The sequence below is a fragment of the Eriocheir sinensis genome, unplaced genomic scaffold (genome assembly GCF_024679095.1).
Source record: "Eriocheir sinensis breed Jianghai 21 unplaced genomic scaffold, ASM2467909v1 Scaffold755, whole genome shotgun sequence".
Taxonomy (NCBI): Eukaryota; Metazoa; Arthropoda; class Malacostraca; order Decapoda; family Varunidae; genus Eriocheir; species Eriocheir sinensis.
The window spans coordinates 184477-203961 of record NW_026112115.1 but is presented as its reverse complement, the minus strand read 5'-3'; the positions used below and the strand labels follow the sequence as shown (position 1 = coordinate 203961).

General features: G+C 47.1%; 1 long non-coding RNA gene across 3 annotated transcripts; it reads right to left on the bottom strand.

Moving 5' to 3' along the window:
• Positions 1-16462: 16462 nt before the first annotated feature.
• On the bottom strand, positions 16463-18942 carry LOC126994251 (uncharacterized). 3 transcript variants are annotated; one of them, XR_007748915.1, is made up of 4 exons: positions 18885-18942; positions 18730-18760; positions 17552-17675; positions 16463-17149 (listed from the first exon to the last, which is right to left on the bottom strand). It is a non-coding gene; the product is annotated as an uncharacterized LOC126994251 (long non-coding RNA). The 3 variants fall into 3 exon arrangements; XR_007748914.1 differs by lacking the exon at positions 18885-18942 and adding an exon at positions 18792-18849; XR_007748916.1 differs by lacking the exon at positions 18885-18942 and adding an exon at positions 18792-18849 and having other exon boundaries at positions 17583-17675.
• Positions 18943-19485: the final 543 nt, after the last annotated feature.

Sequence of the window (19485 nt, the reverse complement as noted above, 5' to 3'; positions counted from 1 at the left end):
ATCCCATTAACTATCTTATTCTCCTTCCTTCTTTCCTTCCTTCTTCCCTCCCTTTCTTAATTTGTATCTTTCCTCCTTCTTCTTTTCCTTAGACTCTTTCTTTCATCCTTTCTTTCTTTCTTTATTTTCTCATTTTGACTTATTCGATGTTTTTTTTATCTTTTTCTTATTATTTCAATCACTCTTCTCTCTTCTCCGTTTACCGTTTACCGTTGATGAGGTTTCAGGCCCCGCTCCGCTGCTGGTGCAGTGCTCTGCGAGGGCCGTCAACAATTATGATGTTAGCCTCGATAACAATCCCCGATGCACTTATTCACAACGTCGTAGTGAGTGAGTGAGTCGTGATTGCTTTCATGAATAGCCTACTGATGTCCTTTTGATAAAACTTGGCATCATCAAAGTCACTTGGCCGTGTTTGGGTTCACACTAAATTATTTCCAACACACTGATCATTTAACACACAATTTGTCTTTGAGTACAAACACTAATTAATAGCCATGATCGGTAATGTTACGAATTCTCTCGATTTCGGTTTGAAGTACTACACAACACTGGTCATTCACTGAGTGGTTGATTTCAGGCTTCTTGTACCTCACATTGGCTGGAGTAGGTAGGAAGACACCTACCGAACGGGCGCAAGCCACTCCCGGTGAGGTATATATGGGAGGTGAGAAGGGAGCTGAAGCCCTCCAAAGACCCTTCCCATGTCCTCACTAACCGTTTCCCTATTGTCTCACCAACACCGGAGAGTAGTTCAGCATGCTCTCTAAAGACAGATCCTCTCTTTATCCACACCACACTACATTCACATAACATATACACCTTTTTCCAAAATTCAAAATTCAAAATGGCTCAATTAAGCAATGCCTCGGAGTCCCCGCCTGGGGGGGGGGCCACAAATTCCCCCAGGGAGGACTCCCCCTCTGGCTGCCGACCCGAGAGGTGTCTTGATAACTCCTCGAACCTCTTTCTTCTCAATTTCTGCAACATTCGCGGTCTTCGCTCTAATTTTCATTCTGTGGAACATCATCTCTCCTCCTCTAAACCTCACCTTCTCTTCCTTACCGAAACACAGGTTTCCTGAGGCTACTGACAGCAATCTCTACTCTGTTCCCTCCTACTATCTCTATCCTAAATTTCAATCCAAAGCTGGATGTTGCGCCTACGTGCGCAACGACATCACTTGCTCTCGTGCCCACGACCTTGACTCTTCTGAATTTTCCACCATCTGGTTAAGACTTCACTGTCATTCTATTACTAAATACATCTGTGCTGTTTATCTCTCACCTAACTCTACCAACTATGTAAAATTCTTTGACTATTTGAATTCTAAAGTGGAGCACATCTTGACCCACTCTCCCTTCGCTGAAATCTCCATCCTAGGAGATTTCAATGTTCACCACCAGCTTTGGCTTTCATCCTCTTTCACTGACCATCCTGGTGAACAAGCCTACAACTTTGCTATCCTCAACGACCTAGAGCAGTTGGTCCAGCACCCTACACGTATTCCTGACCGTCTTGGAGATCGGCCCAACATTCTAGACCTCTTCCTTACCTCAAACCCTTCTGCTTATTCTGTCAAACTGTTCTCTCCGTTGGGCTCCTCCGATCACAATCTTATTTCTGCATCCTGTCCTATCGCTCCTGTACATCCTCTGGACCCACCGAAGAGGCGATGCTTCTGGCATTTTGCTTCAGCTCGGTGGGACGACCTGAGGATGTACTTTTCCGATTCCCGTGGAATGATTATTGCTTCCAGGATAGAGACCCTCTGTGTGTGCTCAGCGCATCACAGAGGTGATTGTCTCTGGAATGGAGGCATACATTCCTCGTTCTTTCTCTACTCCTCACGCTAAAAGCCTTGGTTTAATCACGCTTGTTCCCGTGCTGTCAATGATAGAGAGGTAGCTCACAAAAGATACCAGAGCCTTCAAACTAATGCTAATTATGAACTTTACATTTCTGCCCGAAATCGTGCCAAATCTATTCTCCGACTAACCAAAAATTCTTTCATTAATAGAAAATGTCAAAACCTTGCTTTCTCTAACTCTTCCTGTGACTTCTGGCATCTAGCCAAAAACATCTCCTCCAACTTCACTTCTTCATCTTTCCCTCCACTCCTCAGTCCTGACGGCAACACTGCCGTCTCATCTATCTCTAAGGCTGAACTCTTCTCTCAAACTTTTTCTAAAAACTCCACTCTGGACGATTCTGGGCATATTCCTCCTACTCATCCCCCCTCTGACTCCTTTATGCCTGTTATAAAGATTCTTCAAAATGATGTTTTCTATGCCTCTCTGGCCTCAATCCTCAGAAGGCTTATGGACCTGATGGAGTGCCTCCTATTGTCCTTAAAAACTGTGCCTCCGTGCTGTCACCCTGCCTGGTCAAACTCTTTCGCCTCTGCCTGTCAACATCTACCTTTCCTTCTTGCTGGAAGTATGCCTTCACACAGCCTGTACCTAAGAAGGGTGACCGGTCCAATCCCTCAAACTACCGTCCTATTGCTTTACTTTCTTGTCTATCTAAAGCTTTTGAATCAATCCTTAACCGTAAGATTCAAAAGCACCTTTCCACTTCTGACCTTCTATCTGATCGCCAGTATGGGTTCCGCAAGGGCGTTCTACTGGTGATCTCCTAGCCTTCTTAACTGACTCTTGGTCATCCTCTCTTAGCCGTTTCGGTGAAACTTTTGCTATTGCGCTGGACATATCAAAAGCTTTTGATAGGGTCTGGCACAAATCTTTGCTTTCTAAACTACCCTCCTACGGTTTCTATCCTTCTCTCTGTACCTTTATCTCCAGTTTCCTTTCTGACCGTTCTATTTCTGCCGTGGTAGACGGTCACTGTTCTTCCCTAAATCTATTAACAGTGGTGTCCCACAGGGTTCTGTCCTATCTCCCACTCTTTTCTGTTGTTCATTGATGATCTTCTTTCCAAAACGAACTGTCCTATCCATTCCTACGCCGATGATTCCACTCTGCATTATTCAACTTCTTTTAATAGAAGACCCACCCTTCAGGAACTTAACGACTCAAGGCTGGAGGCTGCAGAACGCTTAGCCTCAGACCTTACTATTATTTCCGATTGGGGCAAGAAGAACCTGGTGTCCTTCAACGCCTCAAAACACAGTTTCTCCACCTATCCACTCGACACAATCTTCCAAACAACTATCCCCTATTCTTTGACAACACCCAGCTATCACCTTCCTCAACACTAAACATCCTCGGTCTATCCTTAACTCAAAATATCAACAGAAACTTCATATCTCATCTCTTACTAAATCAGCTTCCTCGAGGCTGGGCGTTCTGTACCGTCTCCGCCAGTTCTTCTCCCTGCACAGTTGCTGTCCATATACAGGGCCTTGTCCGCCCTCGTATGGAGTAAGCATCTCAAGTGTGGGGGGGCTCCACTCACACAGCTCTTCTGGACAGAGATGAGGCAAAGGCTCTTCGTCTCATCAGCTCTCCTCCTCATACTGATAGTCTTCTACCTCTTAAATTCCGCCGCAATGTTGCCTCTCTTTCTATCTTCTATCGATATTTCCACGCTGACTGCTCTTCTGAACTTGCTAACTGCATGCCTCCCCCCCTCCCGCGGCACCGCTGCACTCGACTTTCTACTCATGCTCATCCCTATACTGTCCAAACCCCTTATGCAAGAGTTAACCAGCATCTTCACTCTTTCATCCCTCACGCTGGTAAACTCTGGAACAATCTTCCTTCATCTGTATTTCCTCCTGCCTACGACTTGAACTCTTTCAAGAGGAGGGTATCAGGACACCTCTCCTCCCGAAACTGACTTATCTTTCGGCCACCTCTTTGGATTCTTTTTAGGAGCAGCGAGTAGCGGGCTTTTTTTTTTTATTAATGTTTACTTTTTTGTGCCCTTGAGCTGTCTCCTTTGCTGTAAAAAAAAAAAAAAACAATCCTTCAACGCAATCCTTCGATTTGTGATCGTCAGTGCATTTGAAACATTTTTGGGCCTTTCCATTGCTCTTAACAGTACAGTTGACCTCAAAATGGCCGTATCTCTGGCAATGATAGCATCTAATTGCACGGAATCTGTCTCTCCCTGTTTATATTCTCCATTCTAATTTCAACTTGTCATGATTCTTGTGAGTCAGCTCTCTCACAGCTGGATCACACCTCAGAATGTAGTGCATTGTGCCGCCAGCTGCAGGCTTACTAAAAAACAGCTCAATCTTATTCTCAACACCCTCAATTGTGAGTAAGAACTCTTTGCGGTCTAAGATGGCCTCCTTTATTTTTTCCTTGGACTCCTCATTTTCAACATTGTATATCAATATCTGTGTTTTCTATTTTCCAACACTCTTGGTAGTAAGACACCAAATATTGAGCAGCCTCATCCCTTGTGTTCTCATTGTCAGAGTTCATGACAATATTACCTCCATTTGTGAATCTTGAATCAGTTATGTGAATGCCATTCATTGACTGGGAGACTTCATCCTTCGTGTCTGTTGCCTTCTTTTCCTGGTTAGAAGCTTCCACAACAAGAGATTCTTCCTGACTTCCCTGTCTCTCTTCGCCACCTCAGCCCAACTAAGATTTGCCTTGTCTGCACGAACCGCGTCAGCAATTGATCCCAGCTCCTCCTGCACCTTCTCAGCCCTTGCTTCAACCTCATCGATCCCTAACACTAGATATATCTTTAGATAATTCTTGGTTGAATTCATCCATTTTTACCACAATGCTGGTAGCCAGAGATGCGTTATGGAGGCATGGGGTGCAAATGCAGTTAATTTTATGTATATTGCTTAATTCCAGACAAATGAGCACACTCCACATGACACCATTCAGGACACAAAGAACATCCAATCCACTTCTCGCCTGTGAAATCCTCACAAACGAAACACAAAACTTATGTGTTTTGCTCGATCTTAGTCATTTGTACTGGGTGGGGTAGGGTGACATGATCACTTGACAGTAGCCTCTAGTTTTTAGGGTTAATTAATTTATTCTACTGGCTCTGTGTGCGCTATGAATTATATAAATACAACGTATTATTATATTATTTCACAATATTCCAATACAACGCCCCCTAGCCCTCTCAACTGAACCAAATCGCTTAAATTTCGCTCACTGCCCACCCCCCAATACATTTAACACACTGAAAACTGGGCCCCCACAACATGCTGTGCCCAGGGCCCCCACAACTCTAAATCCGGCCATGTGTGTGTGTGTGTGTGTGTGTGTGTGTGTGTGTGTGTGTGTGTGTGTGTATAATCAGAAAAATCCATAAGGAATTAACACACACACACGCACACACACACACACCTACCAACAGCTGTATATATACAGAGAGAGAGAGAGAGAGAGAGAGAGAGAGAGAGTGAGAGTTACCGAATATTATTTTAGTGTTATGTTATCTTGAGTCTCTCTCTCTCTCTCTCTCTCTCTCTAGGTGTGTGTGTGTGTGTGTGTGTGTGTGTGTGTGTGTGTGTGTGTGTGTGCTACACACACACACACACACACACACACACACACACACACACACACACACACACACACACACAGATACACACACACACACACACACACACACACACACACACACACACACACACACACAGATACACAGTACACACACACACACACACACACACACACACACACACACACACACACACACACACACACACACAGCCGGATTTAGAGCTGTGGGGGCTCTAACTGATAGTCTGCTACCTCTTAAATTCTGCCGCCATGTTGCTCTCTTTCTATCTTCTATCGATATTTTCGCGCTGACTGCTCTTCTGAACTTGCTAACTGCCTGCCTCCCCCCCTCCCGCGGCCCCGCTGCACTCGACTGTCCACTCTAGCCCTTCCAATACTCTCCAAAGTATTACCTTTTTATTATCATTATCGTTATTACTTTTCTACTCTTTTTCTTCCACTCTTCTTCACTCTTCTTTTTATACGTCCATTGCAGTTCTTATGTTCTCTCTCTTGTTCCATCTCCTTCCTTTCTCTCTTTCTATTCTCCTTTTTTTTCTTATTCTTATTTCCTCTCCACTGTTCCTCCTCGATGTGCTCTCTCTCTCTCTCTCTCTCTCTCTCTCTCTCTCTCTCTCTCTCTCTCTCTCTCTCTCTCTCTCTCTCTCTCTCTCTCTCTCTCTCTCTCTCTCTCTCTCTCTCTCTCTCTCTCTCTCCCCTAATTAACACTCACCTGCTAGTGTGTCTCACCTCGGCAACTCATCTCGCTACCGGGCTTTCCTTATTCCTTACCCCTCTCATATCCACATCCTCATCCTGATCTACCCATAACCCCTTCACTGCCCTAATCCCTCCATTTCTCCTTGCAACCTGACGAGCTTCACTTCCCCTTCTCCTCCAACTTCCTCTCCAAGACCAAGACGAGGAGGAGATGAAGGGGGTAGGGACATAGGGGGCATCAGCAGCGTCATGAGTCCTTCCTATTCACAATTATCCGAGGAATTGTGTGTGTGTGTGTGTGTGTGTGTGTGTGTGTGTGTGTGTGTGTGTGTGTGTGTGTGTGTGTGTGTGTGTGTGTGTGTGGGTGAGCAGCACACGCAAGCAAGCGAAAAGACAAGCAAGTGAGTGGGTGTGGCAATGAGAAAGTGAGTAACATGTGGTGCCCCGAGGGCTGCGACACCACTCGTGTCATCATCATCTTCACCGGCAATATTTTCCGATGACAACAGCGGTATCGACCGCTAAAACACAACACGGACTCCAACACATGATTGTCCCCACTGTTCATTTACCAACCTATACACAATTGTAATTGCCCATTAACGCACCCGCTTATCTCTCTAAGCCAAAACACAATCACCGCGGCCAAAACACGATCAGCCGCGGAACAAAATGTTATGAAAACAAAGCTGCGTCACCGCGTGAATTAAGCATGTCGGTTAGGTAGATTATTGTATGAGCTCGGTGTGAGTTTGATGTATGACTCACACGCCTGACGTATTACCCTCGCGATGTCTGCCTATATAAGAAGCATTTCTCCAGGCTTGACCTCAGATTAACCAGCACTCTGTTCGTTGCTGGACACTCAGTTGTCCTTCCCTAGACAACATGGGTAGAACATTCATCGTTGCTACTGTGAGTATGGAGTGAAGAATTACCATAGAGGAAAGCGTATCTAACATATCTATTGTGTTCTATTATCTTAGTTTTACTTAGGATTATATTTCTATGATACTTTATTGTGTGAGTTTTTATTCAATATTATACCAGTGTTAACGTCAGTAACCAATAGTGAAAGAAAACCTGAAGACTCATTGAGTCTAGTAAGCCAGTCGCTGGTTTAAACAATATTTTTACCCTCTGTAATATTAAGTAGTATTAAGGTAGAATAAAATACATATAAGAAAGGCGACACCGTTTCATCACCCCATTTACGAACTCCTTTAAATACTCCTAAAGTACTAGAATTTTAAGTCAAGTGTCACTAATACAAACAGTGTGTCGTCGCCCCTGTGTGACCCGGGATTGCGGGTTACAACATTGGTGTCAGGTGTGGGGTGGTGAAACATGTGGTGAAACATGTGGTGAAACATGTGGTGAAACTTGTGGTGAAACATGTGGTGAAACTTGTGGTGAAACTTGCAATTTATATTGGTTTATATTGGTATTGTACTGGTGTATGTCCACATCCGAAAGCGAGGGAGAAGACAGATATTCTTGGAATTACGGGAATAAGACTTTAGAGTTAAAAATGCCAGACGAAGGCAAGAACCCTCCCCCCAAAAAAGGAGATGGAAAATCGATCACCCTTGCCCATGATGATCTTGTCACGCTACTTAGCCGTCATACCTTGAATGATTTTAGTAGAGTGCAGGGACTCTTATATTTTTGTGGTGGAGAAGAAAAAAGTAGCAAAGCACCAAACCTCCCATGCCATAAGCTAGCAAAGAAATGGATAGAGGATATTGAAAGCCGGACACAGGCAAATTGGGACACTACCGGAAAGATTGAGTTAGCCAAACAATATGCCCTGGGAGCAGCGCGATCATCTCCTCGGTTGTATCACTAGATGTGGACAGGATTGGGAAAAAGTAAAGGAAGACTTCCTACGTGTGTTTCCCACAGTAAGGACCTTTTCGGTCCTCCAGAAAGAATTGGGAGAGGCAAAACGGCGGACAGGAGAAAACATCCGCACCTTCCTCATCCGCCTGGAGACATTGAGAGACGAGTTGATCGCTCTCAAGCCTGACAATGCCAGTTTGCTAACTGAGATAACCGCTTTACGGCTCAGAGAGGCTTTCCCTCCGGCCCTCTTACTCATCCTAACGGAGGAAGAAAAGGGGGACCCACAGAAGGTATTAAAGAAAGGGTATGAGTATATTAAAGCTTATCCAGAGTCGAAGCTATCCGATGCCGATATCGCCAAAGAAATAAAAGTGCTGAACGTCTGTTCCACCCAGGCATCCGGACCCAAACATGTCTCACAAGCCCGTCCTCCACGCCCTCCAGGCCAGTCACGTTACCCGATACCCCAAAGGGGAGGACGGCACGCCACGCCACCTACACGCCCATATGGGAACGCGCCCACGCCACCTACATGTTATGCTTGTGGGTATGTAGGACACATGGCTCGCGATTGCACATATGGAAGGCAGTATAGGGGTGCCTACCACCCACCAACGGGCTCTCGGTACCCTCAGTACCAGCCCACTCGAAACAGGCGTCAGCCTGTCTCGCCTTGCGCTGCCTGGCGCCCGGAGTACACGGCCGGTCCCTCACCCCGTAGCTCCTGGGTCAACCCTGACCACGAGAAGAACAAAAAAAAAACGACCCCAGAGTAGCTGCGGCAGTCCACGGCCCTACCAACGCCCTCACGTTGAGATTGTGCGTAGGCGCTAATGCATCAAAGGAGATGGTTTACGCAATGCTAGACACAGGAGCAGGAGCGTCCCTCATAGAAGAAGATTTATTTAGGAAGGTAGGCGGGAAGATGATAGTTACAGAACCTCTCTCCATACAAGGGGTAGATCGGACTCCAATCCCTAATAAAGGACTAGCCGAAGTAGTAGTAGACTTTGGGCACGGAGAAATTATAGAAAAGTTTGTAGTAATATCACAAGGTATAGTGTTACCAACAGCAGTTTTGTTGGGCCTAGAATTTATGTGGAGACAAAATGTGGTAGCTGCACCGCTGGCCACACCTGGGCAGTTTAGTGTAATGGTGGGCGCCTACCCAGTGGAAGTACATTCCTGGCTGCGGACGATATGAGCCCGTACCCAGAAGATCATAAACCTACTTTAGACGAGATGGAGGAAGTACCAGTGAAAGCATACGCTATTAACGTGGCGTCCTTGCTCCCAGGCACGGCAGGGTATGTCACTCTGGAGGCAGAGATTGGCAGAGCCCAGCAAGCCTTATTTCTCCCAAGGTCCAATGATATCCCTTCTTCATTTTTATTTCCCGGGTTAGTAACCTTAACTCCTAACGTCAAACAAACCAAAGGCAAATTCATCATTCCCTATGCTAACCCAACTGAAGAAACTATTGAGATGCCAACAGGTGAAGTGATGGGACACATTTATTCTTGTCACTCAGAATACTATCAATCATCGACTAATGAATGTGTAGCGGCTGTCACAAAAAACAGCTACAAAGCCGCCTGTCACCCAGTCAAGTAAGCAGATGGTACTCGATAAGCTGATAGACGAGCTATTTTTACCCTCACAACGGGAAAATTGCTGGCTGAAGGGCTTAACCCGCAAGTATCCTGATGTGTTTGCTCTAAAAAACGAGCCACTCACTATTACCCCCTATTATGTTCACACTTTAAGGCTAAAAAATGACAAGCCTATATATAAAAAGCCATACCCAATACCAGTAAAATATCATAAAGAAATAGAGATTCAGCTCAAGGACCTTGAGGCCCAGGGTATTATACGCCCTAGTGCGTCACCCTACAGCGCACCTCTAGTCCCTGTTGCCAAAAAGGATGGTGGAGTCAGACTTTGTCTCGACTTCCGCGCTCTGAACGATGAATTGATTGATGACAAACATCCACTCCCTAACATTAACCTCATTTTGCAACAGTTAGGGGAAAGTAAAGTATTCACCTCCCTTGATTTGCGCCAGGGCTACCACCAAGTCCCATTGGCAGAGGAATCTAAACACTTGACAGCCTTCACGACACCTTATGGCCTCTATGAATTCACTACAGTCCCCTTTGGATTAAAAACAGCACCTGCAGCCTATCAACGGATCATGAATCAAGTTCTCATAGGTCTGACAGGAAGAATTGTACATGTATACCTTGATGATTTGATAGTACAAGGAAAGACATGGACCATCACCTAAAGAACCTCCATGCCGTCTTGGACAGACTGCAGAAGGCTCACCTGTCCTTAAGACTAGATAAGTGTTCCTTTTTCAAAGAGCAAGTAGATTATCTGGGTCACATTGTTAGTGCTTCTGGCTTGAAGCCTCAGCCCTCAAAGGTACAGGCGGTGCAACAACTCACTCCTCCGAAAACAGTCAAAGAACTTCAAGGTTTCCTGGGATTGGTTAACTTTTATAGGAAATTCATTAAAGACTTTGCCAAGATAGCATCCCCACTTAATAATTTACTCAAAGGGAGGAAAGTAACCAAGAATGATAAGACACATCTGGAGTGGAATGAAGAGGCATTGCATGCATTTAGCACACTAAAGAACAGTCTAACGACTGACATTGTTTTAGCCTTTCCGGATTTCCGGAAGCCCTTCAATCTCACCACAGATGCGTCAGATAAGGCAATAGGTGGTGTGTTGCAACAAAAGGATGAAAATGGTAGTTTACGTCCCATAGCTTATTTTAGTAGAACCCTGAATGGAGCAGAACGTAACTACTCAGCGGTAGAGAGAGAAGCTTTAGCAGTCATCTATGGCCTCAGTACTAACCGACCCCTTATCTTGGGTTATAGGATACACATCCTGTCGGACCATAGACCACTGACTTGGCTGTTAAAAAGCACAGTACCTAGCAGCAGGATTGCACGCTGGCAGACACTTCTAGGAGAATTTGACTTTAGTATTGATTATCTCCCAGGCTCCAGCAACATGGTAGCAGATTTTTTGTCAAGGATTAGGAATCAGGAGAGTGACGTGATAGAAGGCGAATTGGATGCTCGAATTATGTCTGTCACCCTTACGGGTGGACAGGACATGTCTGTCGCCTCTCCGGAGGGACATGACAAACAGGATAAGTTTCTCCATTGGAGTCTTGCTGGACTCATGGAGCACCAGGATCGCGATCCTGAACTGAGAGAATTGAAGCATGCTTTTGAACAGACCACCGGTGGTAACGTACATGAGAGAGATGATAGAAAGGTTGCAGAGAGGAGCAATGTAACGTTAAATGCAGCTAAGAGGCACTTCAAAAAACTGCCTCTTAGTGACTTGTGTGAATAGAAATGCATTCTCTACCGCGATGTTTGCGATGAATACAACAAGCAGAAAAGACTGGTTATCGTTCCACCAAGCTACATTCCTAACGCGTTAGCTTTGGCGCATTCCATGCTACCTGCAGGGCATGGAGGCACTAAGGTTACGTTGGCACGCTGTCGCAAGTTTGCGTACTGGCCGGGAATGAAGGCGGACGTGGAGCAATATGTCAGATCTTGTCCTGTCTGTTGTCGGTTTAAGAAGAGGGGATCCCCGCCAGCTCCACTTATGAGGTATCCAGAGGTTGGCCAACCGTTTGACAGAGTCCATATGGATATTGTCGGACCTTTGTCTGTTTCAGACGAAGGCTATAGGTATGTACTGACAGTGATAGACGTCCTGTCACGCTTCTTGGTAGCAACCCCCCTTCGTACGAAGGCAGCCAAGGAAGTGGCAGCTGCGTTCTACAAGAACGTAGTCTGTGTACACAGCATCCCGCCGATTCTAGTCACGGATCAAGGAAAGGAGTTCGTCAACACTCTCTTACGAGAGTTGACTCAGTTGTTACAGATTGATCATCTAAGGACAACTCCTTATCACCCGTCTGCAAACGGGGTGATAGAAAGGCCTAATGGCACCTTAATAAATATCTTGAGAACTTTGTGCGAGGACAATCGCGGTATCTGGGACCAAATGCTTCCGGTTGCAACACACGCCTACAGCACTGCCTACCATCGTGTTCTGAAAGATTCACCATTTTCTTGCTTTTCTCTCAGGACCCAAATGTTCCTTTTGAAGTGCTTGAGAATAAACTCCAACCTTGTTATGATGTTGACAGCTATAAAGCATTTACTTCTAGTGTCGATCAGCGTACCTATAAACTATGTCAGACCAATATAGATATAGGATGGCAGGAGTCAGAAAGAATGTTTAGGAAATCCAAACCCAAACAGGTGGTAGTAGGAGATCGGGTCTACTTAAGGCATGTATGTACAAAGGGCGAACCAAAGAAGCTCCAGCCCTTGTTCAATGGACCTTTAGGGTGCTAGAAAAATAAGCCCTGTAGTCTTACGACTGCGTCAGGTTAGAGGTGGTAAGATCAAGACAGTTCACACAAATAATGTTCAGGTCGTTCACGAGGACTCTTGGCTTCCATGACTCTCCTAATGTCAGGCGTGCATACCCTCTCCCTGATCAAGTAGTAGAAGTGGACCCACTCCCCATGACTTATTCCCCCGAGGAGCCGCTGCCATTGTCCTTTCCAGCTCCTTCCGAGCTCTCCTCACCGGCTCCTGTCTCCTCAGATGCTTCAGAGGTCCCCTCATTGGTTCCCTCAGCTCCTTCAGAGCCCTGTGTCAGTCGCTCATTACGATCCAATACGGTACCCCTTCTCTCCCCAATGTGATGGACCGCCCTCTTGAGTATCGCCAACGACCAACGAACTGATGCCCCCTATAATTACAGATCCTGGGTGTTGCCCTCTCCTTGTCTTCCCTTGATCCCTCCCGGGAGCAACCCATTCGTCCCGCCTCGTCTTCTCCCCAGTCTTTAAGATGCTGTTGACAGGACGGTACTATGTTGTCCCCGTCGTCATCAAGACGGACGACATCCAACGTCCTCTCATCAACGTGGCAAATCTAACAGCGGAAGTTTCATGGTCGATTGAACATATGAATCAATCGTTCCCCACTGTTGGTCTGCTCAGGCGCACTCTAGACTCTTTTCACATTGAGTTTGAGAAGTTATTCAAAGATCTTAACAGCTTTCTGTCGGCTATGAGTGGTAGAGATGGAAGCCCGTTTCGGACTCGCCAGAAGCGAGGAGCCGTGGATTTCCTTGGCTCGGTAGCAAACCTCCTTTTCGGTACGGCCACTCAGGCCCAAATAGATGTGATACACGGGAAGCTCTCCCAGCTCTACACTCTGTCCACAGAAGAGAGACGTCAACTTAACCTCCATCAGGAAGTCCTCAACGCCACAGTTCGGGACCTCCGTCATATTCATTCTGCCATCTCCCGTCTAGAGTCCGCCTCGGCTTTGGCCTCAGCTATTATCCATCAGTTCTCACTAAAAACCTTGCAAATTGAAGGGGAAATGCGTATTTTGGAGACTATCCTTCTCATTCAGTTGGCACTTAGTGACCTAAATCATGATACTCTGAATCTCAAGCTTGGCCTTCAGCAGCTGTCCCAAACGCAGGTTTCCCCTCTCCTCCTTCCAAATGATGTACTATTTCGTGTGCTCAGCAATGCGTCACTCCATTACCCAGGCTTACTTTTCACTGCAGCACATGAATATTTAGCATTGTATAGAGATGTCTCTAGGGTTATTTCTAAAGGTACGCTTTCCTCAGGAACCCTTCACTTCTACTTACAAATCCCCATGAAAGGGGATCCCTCTGACGTGTTCGATGTGTTTAAAATGGACGCGTTGCCTTTTCATCTTGATGGCACGCCATATTTTCTGCACACCGACACGCTTTCCACTTACCTTGCGGTTTCTGAAGACCGCACTCACTATATGCTCTTGGACTCCTTGGACCGCTGTACTAAACACCACCTGCTCTATGTATGTCCCACATTCGCCCCTGTCTACTCGACTTCTGTCCAGCGCTGCGAGATCGCTCTCTTTCTCGATCGCCCAGACGCCCTCTCGCTGTGTTCTAAGTCTCTCCTCAGAGTCTTCCCCGGTCTTCATCCCGTCTCCTGCGGGCTGGGTCTTCGCTACCGATACTCCCCAGATGGTCACCATGGTCTGCCCGGACAGCCCGGTCTCCAAATACAGGCAGACCATCAACGGGACGGGTCTCCTCCGCCTCGGTATGGGCTGTAGTGCCCACTCCGACGCCTTCAGCCTCCCTGCCTCTGCTACTATGGACGGTGACGCCCGCTGACGGTTCATCGCGCCCCTTCCACATCGGACGTGACGTGGTCTCATCGCTCCTGGCCAAGACTCCCTTGGCCCTTCCCTCCCCGCCGCCGTCGCCCGGGTCGTCTCTGGCCCCCCCGCTGGACCTCCCTCCAGCACTTCACGCGCTCCAGGAATCCGTCTCTCCGGTCCCCGCCTTCGACCCCTTCCTCCCTTGGTGGGGGTGGCTGCTCCTCCTCGGCGTCGTCTTCGTCGCCGGTGGGGTGGCCTTCTTCTGTCTCTTCAGGTCCCGTCTCTCGCAGGCCTCCTCCCCCACGATCCCGCCATCCCCGTCTTGGCCCTCCATGGTCGTCCGCCGGGCGGACCGCTTCGTGCCACGAGGACGTGGCGTGGTTTTAACGGGGGGGGTATGTGGTGCCCCGCGAGCCGCGACACCACTCGTGTCATCATCATCTTCACCGGCAATATTTTCCGATGACAACAGCGGTATCGACCGCTAAAACACAACACGGACTCCAACACATGATTGTCCCCACTGTTCATTTACCAACCTATACACAATTGTAATTGCCCATTAACGCACCCGCTTATCTCTCTAAGCCAAAACACAATCACCGCGGCCAAAACACGATCAGCCGCGGAACAAAATGTTATGAAAACAAAGCTGCGTCACCGCGTGAATTAAGCATGTCGGTTAGGTAGATTATTGTATGAGCTCGGTGTGAGTTTGATGTATGACTCACACGCCTGACGTATTACCCTCGCGATGTCTGCCTATATAAGAAGCATTTCTCCAGGCTTGACCTCAGATTAACCAGCACTCTGTTCGTTGCTGGACACTCAGTTGTCCTTCCCTAGACAACATGGGTAGAACATTCATCGTTGCTACTGTGAGTATGGAGTGAAGAATTACCATAGAGGAAAGCGTATCTAACATATCTATTGTGTTCTATTATCTTAGTTTTACTTAGGATTATATTTCTATGATACTTTATTGTGTGAGTTTTTACTCAATATTATACCAGTGTTAACGTCAGTAACCAATAGTGAAAGAAAACCTGAAGACTCATTGAGTCTAGTAAGCCAGTCGCTGGTTTAAACAATATTTTTACCCTCTGTAATATTAAGTAGTATTAAGGTAGAATAAAATACATATAAGAAAGGCGACACCGTTTCATCACCCCATTTACGAACTCCTTTAAATACTCCTAAAGTACTAGAATTTTAAGTCAAGTGTCACTAATACAAACAGTGTGTCGTCGCCCCTGTGTGACCCGGGATTGCGGGTTACAACAAACACATTGATTGAGAGAGAGAGAGAGAGAGAAACGTTCCACATTGTGCGGCATCACCATCATTTTGTGTGTGTTGTCACGGGCCGCGCGGTCAACCAGCTCTAGACTCGGGGGGGTGCAATGTCAACTCCAAGGTCCCCAAAACGGCTTACTGGAATCCGAGGTGATGTGTTGAATCGAGCCCTATGTGTAAATACCAGAGAGAGGAATGGCCCACCCAATCACCGGAATCAAGAGCCTCGGGGGTCGCTTTGCTCAGCCATGGGGGCGAGCGGCATCCCTGATCGCCTCGTGGTACCGGGAGGAGCGGTAGCGGGAGGAGCGTGAGGGTGGCGGTCCCTTCAGGAAAAGGCGCTTCACGCCCTAATTGACGATCCTTCAGCAGCATGAGCGCTGCCTCGAGGTGTCGGCCTCCATGCAGGAGTTTCCAGCGTGCCCCTTCCCGGCATGGTAAAAAGAAGAGCCCCAATAATAGAAAAGCAATATCTCAAACAAAAATCATCTCAGCATCAAGAAACATAAAGGAGAAAATTGAAAAAAAGGTAAAACATTTAGAAACAAATCAACTCACGAGCAAACAGAAAACAAAAAATAATCCAAAAAATTGTAAAACCCTAAAAATCGAAAAAAAAGATAAAACAAAAAAATACAAACCAACTCTACCAGAGAAAAAATCCAAAAAAAAGATAAAACAAAAAAAATACAAACCAACTCGACCAGAGGAAAAAATCCAAAAAAAATAAAAGATAAAACAAAAAAATACAAACCAACTCGACCAGAGCAAAAAAAAAAAAAAAAAAGATGAAGAAAAAAAATCGACCCAAAAATATAAGACAAAAAAAAAATAGAAACCAACTCGACCAGAGCAAAAAAAAAAAAAAAAAAAGACGAAGAAGACGAAAAAGACGACGAAGAAGACGATGAAGAAGAAGACGAAGAAGAAGAAGAAGGCGACGAAGAAGACGAAGAAGACGACGTAGAAGACGACGAAGAAGAACAAGATGACGACGAAGAAGTAGAAGAAGACGACAAAGAAGACGACGAAGAAGCCCAAGAAGACGACGAAGAAGACGAGGAAGAAGAAGACGACGAAGAAGACCAAGAAGACGACGAAGAAGACGAGAAGAAGAAGACGAAAAAAAAAGACGAAGAAGACGAAGAAGAAGACGACGAAGAAGAAGACGAAGACGAAGAAGAAGAAGACGACGAAGAAGACCAAGAAGACGACGAAGAAGACGAAGAAGAAGACGACGAAGAAAAAGACCAAGAAGACGACGAAGAAGAAGACGAAGAAGACAAAGAAGAAAACGAAGAAGACGACGACAAAGAAGACGACCAAAAAGAAGACGAAGAAGAAGACGAAGAAGACGACGAAGAAGACGAAGACGAAAAAGAAGACGAAGAAGACAAAGAAGAAACGACGAAGAAGACATTGAAGACAAAGAAAAAGACGAAAATATAAGAGAAAAAAAAAAGGAGATGACAAGGAATATGTAAAAGATGAAGAAGATAGGATGCTGACCTTGGCTTAACTGTCTGGGTGAGATGCTGACCTTGGCTTAACTGTCTGGGTGGGATGCTGACCTTGGCTTAACTGTCTGGGTGGGATGCTGACCTTTACTTAACTGTCTGGGTGGGATGCTGACCTTGGCTTAACTGTCTGGATGGGATGCTGACCTTGGCTTAACTGTCTGGGTGGGATGCTGACCTTGGCTTAACTGTCTGGGTGGGATGCTGACCTTGGCTTAGCTGTCTGGGTTGGATGTTGACCATGGCTAAACTGTCTGGGTGGGATGCTGACCTTGGCTTAACTGTCTGGGTGGGATGCTGACCTTGGCTTAACAGTCTGGGTGGGATGCTGACTTTGGATTAACTGTCTGGGTGGGATGCTGACCTTGGATTAACTGTCTGGTGGGATGCTGATCTTGGCTTAACTGTCTGGGTGGGATGCTGACCTTGGCTTAACTGTCTGGGTGGGATGCTGACCTTGGCTTAACTATCTGGGTGGGATGCTGACCTTGGCTTAACTGTCTGGGTGGGATGCTGACCTTGGCTTAACTGTCTGGGTGGGATGCTGACCTTGGCTTAACTGTCTGGGTGGGATGCTGACCTTGGCTTAACTGTCTGGGTGGGATGCTGACCTTGACTTAACTGTCTGGGTGGGATGCTGGCCTTGGCTTGACTGTCTGGGTGGGATGCTGACCTTGGCTTAACTGTCTGGGTAGGATGCTGACCTTGGCTTAACTGTCTGGGTGGGATGCTGACCTTGGCTTAACTGTCTGGGTGGGATGCTGACCTTGGCTTAACTGTCTGGGTAGGATGCTGACCTTGGCTTAACTATCTGGGTGGGATGCTGACCTTGGCTTAACTGTCTGGGTGGGATGCTGACCTTGGCTTAACTATCTGGGTGGGATGCTGACCTTGGCTTAACTGTCTGGGTGGGATGCTGACCTTGGCTTAACTGTCTGGGTAGGATGCTGACCTTGGCTTAACTATCTGGGTGGGATGCTGACCTTGGCTTAACTGTCTGGGTGGGATGCTGACCTTGGCTTAACTGTCTGGGTAGGATGCTGACCTTGGCTTAACTATCTGGGTGGGATGCTGACCTTGGCTTAACTGTCTGGGTGGGATGCTGACCTTGGCTTAACTGTCTGGGTAGGATGCTGACCTTGGCTTAACTATCTGGGTGGGATGCTGACCTTGGCTTAACTGTCTGGGTGGGATGCTGACCTTGGCTTAACTGTCTGGGTAGGATGCTGACCTTGGCTTAACTGTCTGGGTGGGATGCTGACCTTGGCTTAACTGTCTGGGTGGGATGCTGACCTTGGCTTAACTATCTGGGTGGGATGCTGACCTTGGCTTAACTGTCTGGGTGGGATGCTGACCTTGGCTTAACTGTCTCGGTGGGATGCTGACCTTGGCTTATCTGTCTGGGTGGGATGCTGACCTTGGCTTAACTGTCTTGGTGGGATGCTGACCTTGGCTTATCTGTCTAGGTGGGATGCTGACCTTGGCTTAACTGTCTGGGTGGGATGCTGACCTTGGCTTAGCTGTCTGGGTGGGATGCTGACCTTGACATAACTGTCTGGGTGGGATGCTGACCTTAGCTTAACTGTCTGGGTGGGATGCTGATTTTGGCTTAACTGTCTGGGGGGGACGCTGACCTTGGCTTAAGTGTCTGGGTGGGATGCTGACCTTGGCTTAACTGTATGGGTGGGATGCTGACCTTGGCTTAACTGTCTGGGTGGAATGCTGACCTTGGCTTAACTGTATGGGTGGGATGCTGACCTTGGCTTAACTGTCTGGGTGGGATGCTGACCTTGGCTTAAGTGTCTGGGTGGGATGCTGACCTTGGCTTAACTGTATGGGTGGGATGCTGACCTTGGCTTAACTGTCTGGGTGGGATGCCGACCTTGGCTTAACTGTTTGGGTGGGATGCTGACCTTGGCTTAAATGTCTGGGTGGGATGCCGACCTTGGCTTAACTGTTTGGGTGGGATGCTGACCTTGGCTTAACTGTCTGGGTGGATGCTGACCTTGGCTTAACTGTCTGGGTTGGATGCTGACCTTGGATTAACTGTCTGGGTGGGATGCTGACCTTGGCTTAACTGTCTGGGTGGGATGCTGACCTTGGCTTAGCTGTTTGGGTGGGATGCTAAACTTGGCTTAGCTGTCAGGGTGGGATACTGACCTTGGCTAAATTGTCTGGGTGGGATGCTGATCTAGGCTTAACTGTTTGGGTGGGATGCTGACCTTGGCTTAACTGTCTGGGTGGGATGCTGCTCTTGGCTTAATTGTCTGGGTGGGATGTTGATCTTGGCTTATATGTCCGGGTTTGATGCGGGGTGGCGTGCGAGGGACAGTAGGAGGCGGTGGCGTCGTTCGATTGATAGGAGGTGGTGGCGGGGGTGGCTTGCGAGGGACAGGAGAATGCAATGGCAGGGTTGGCGTG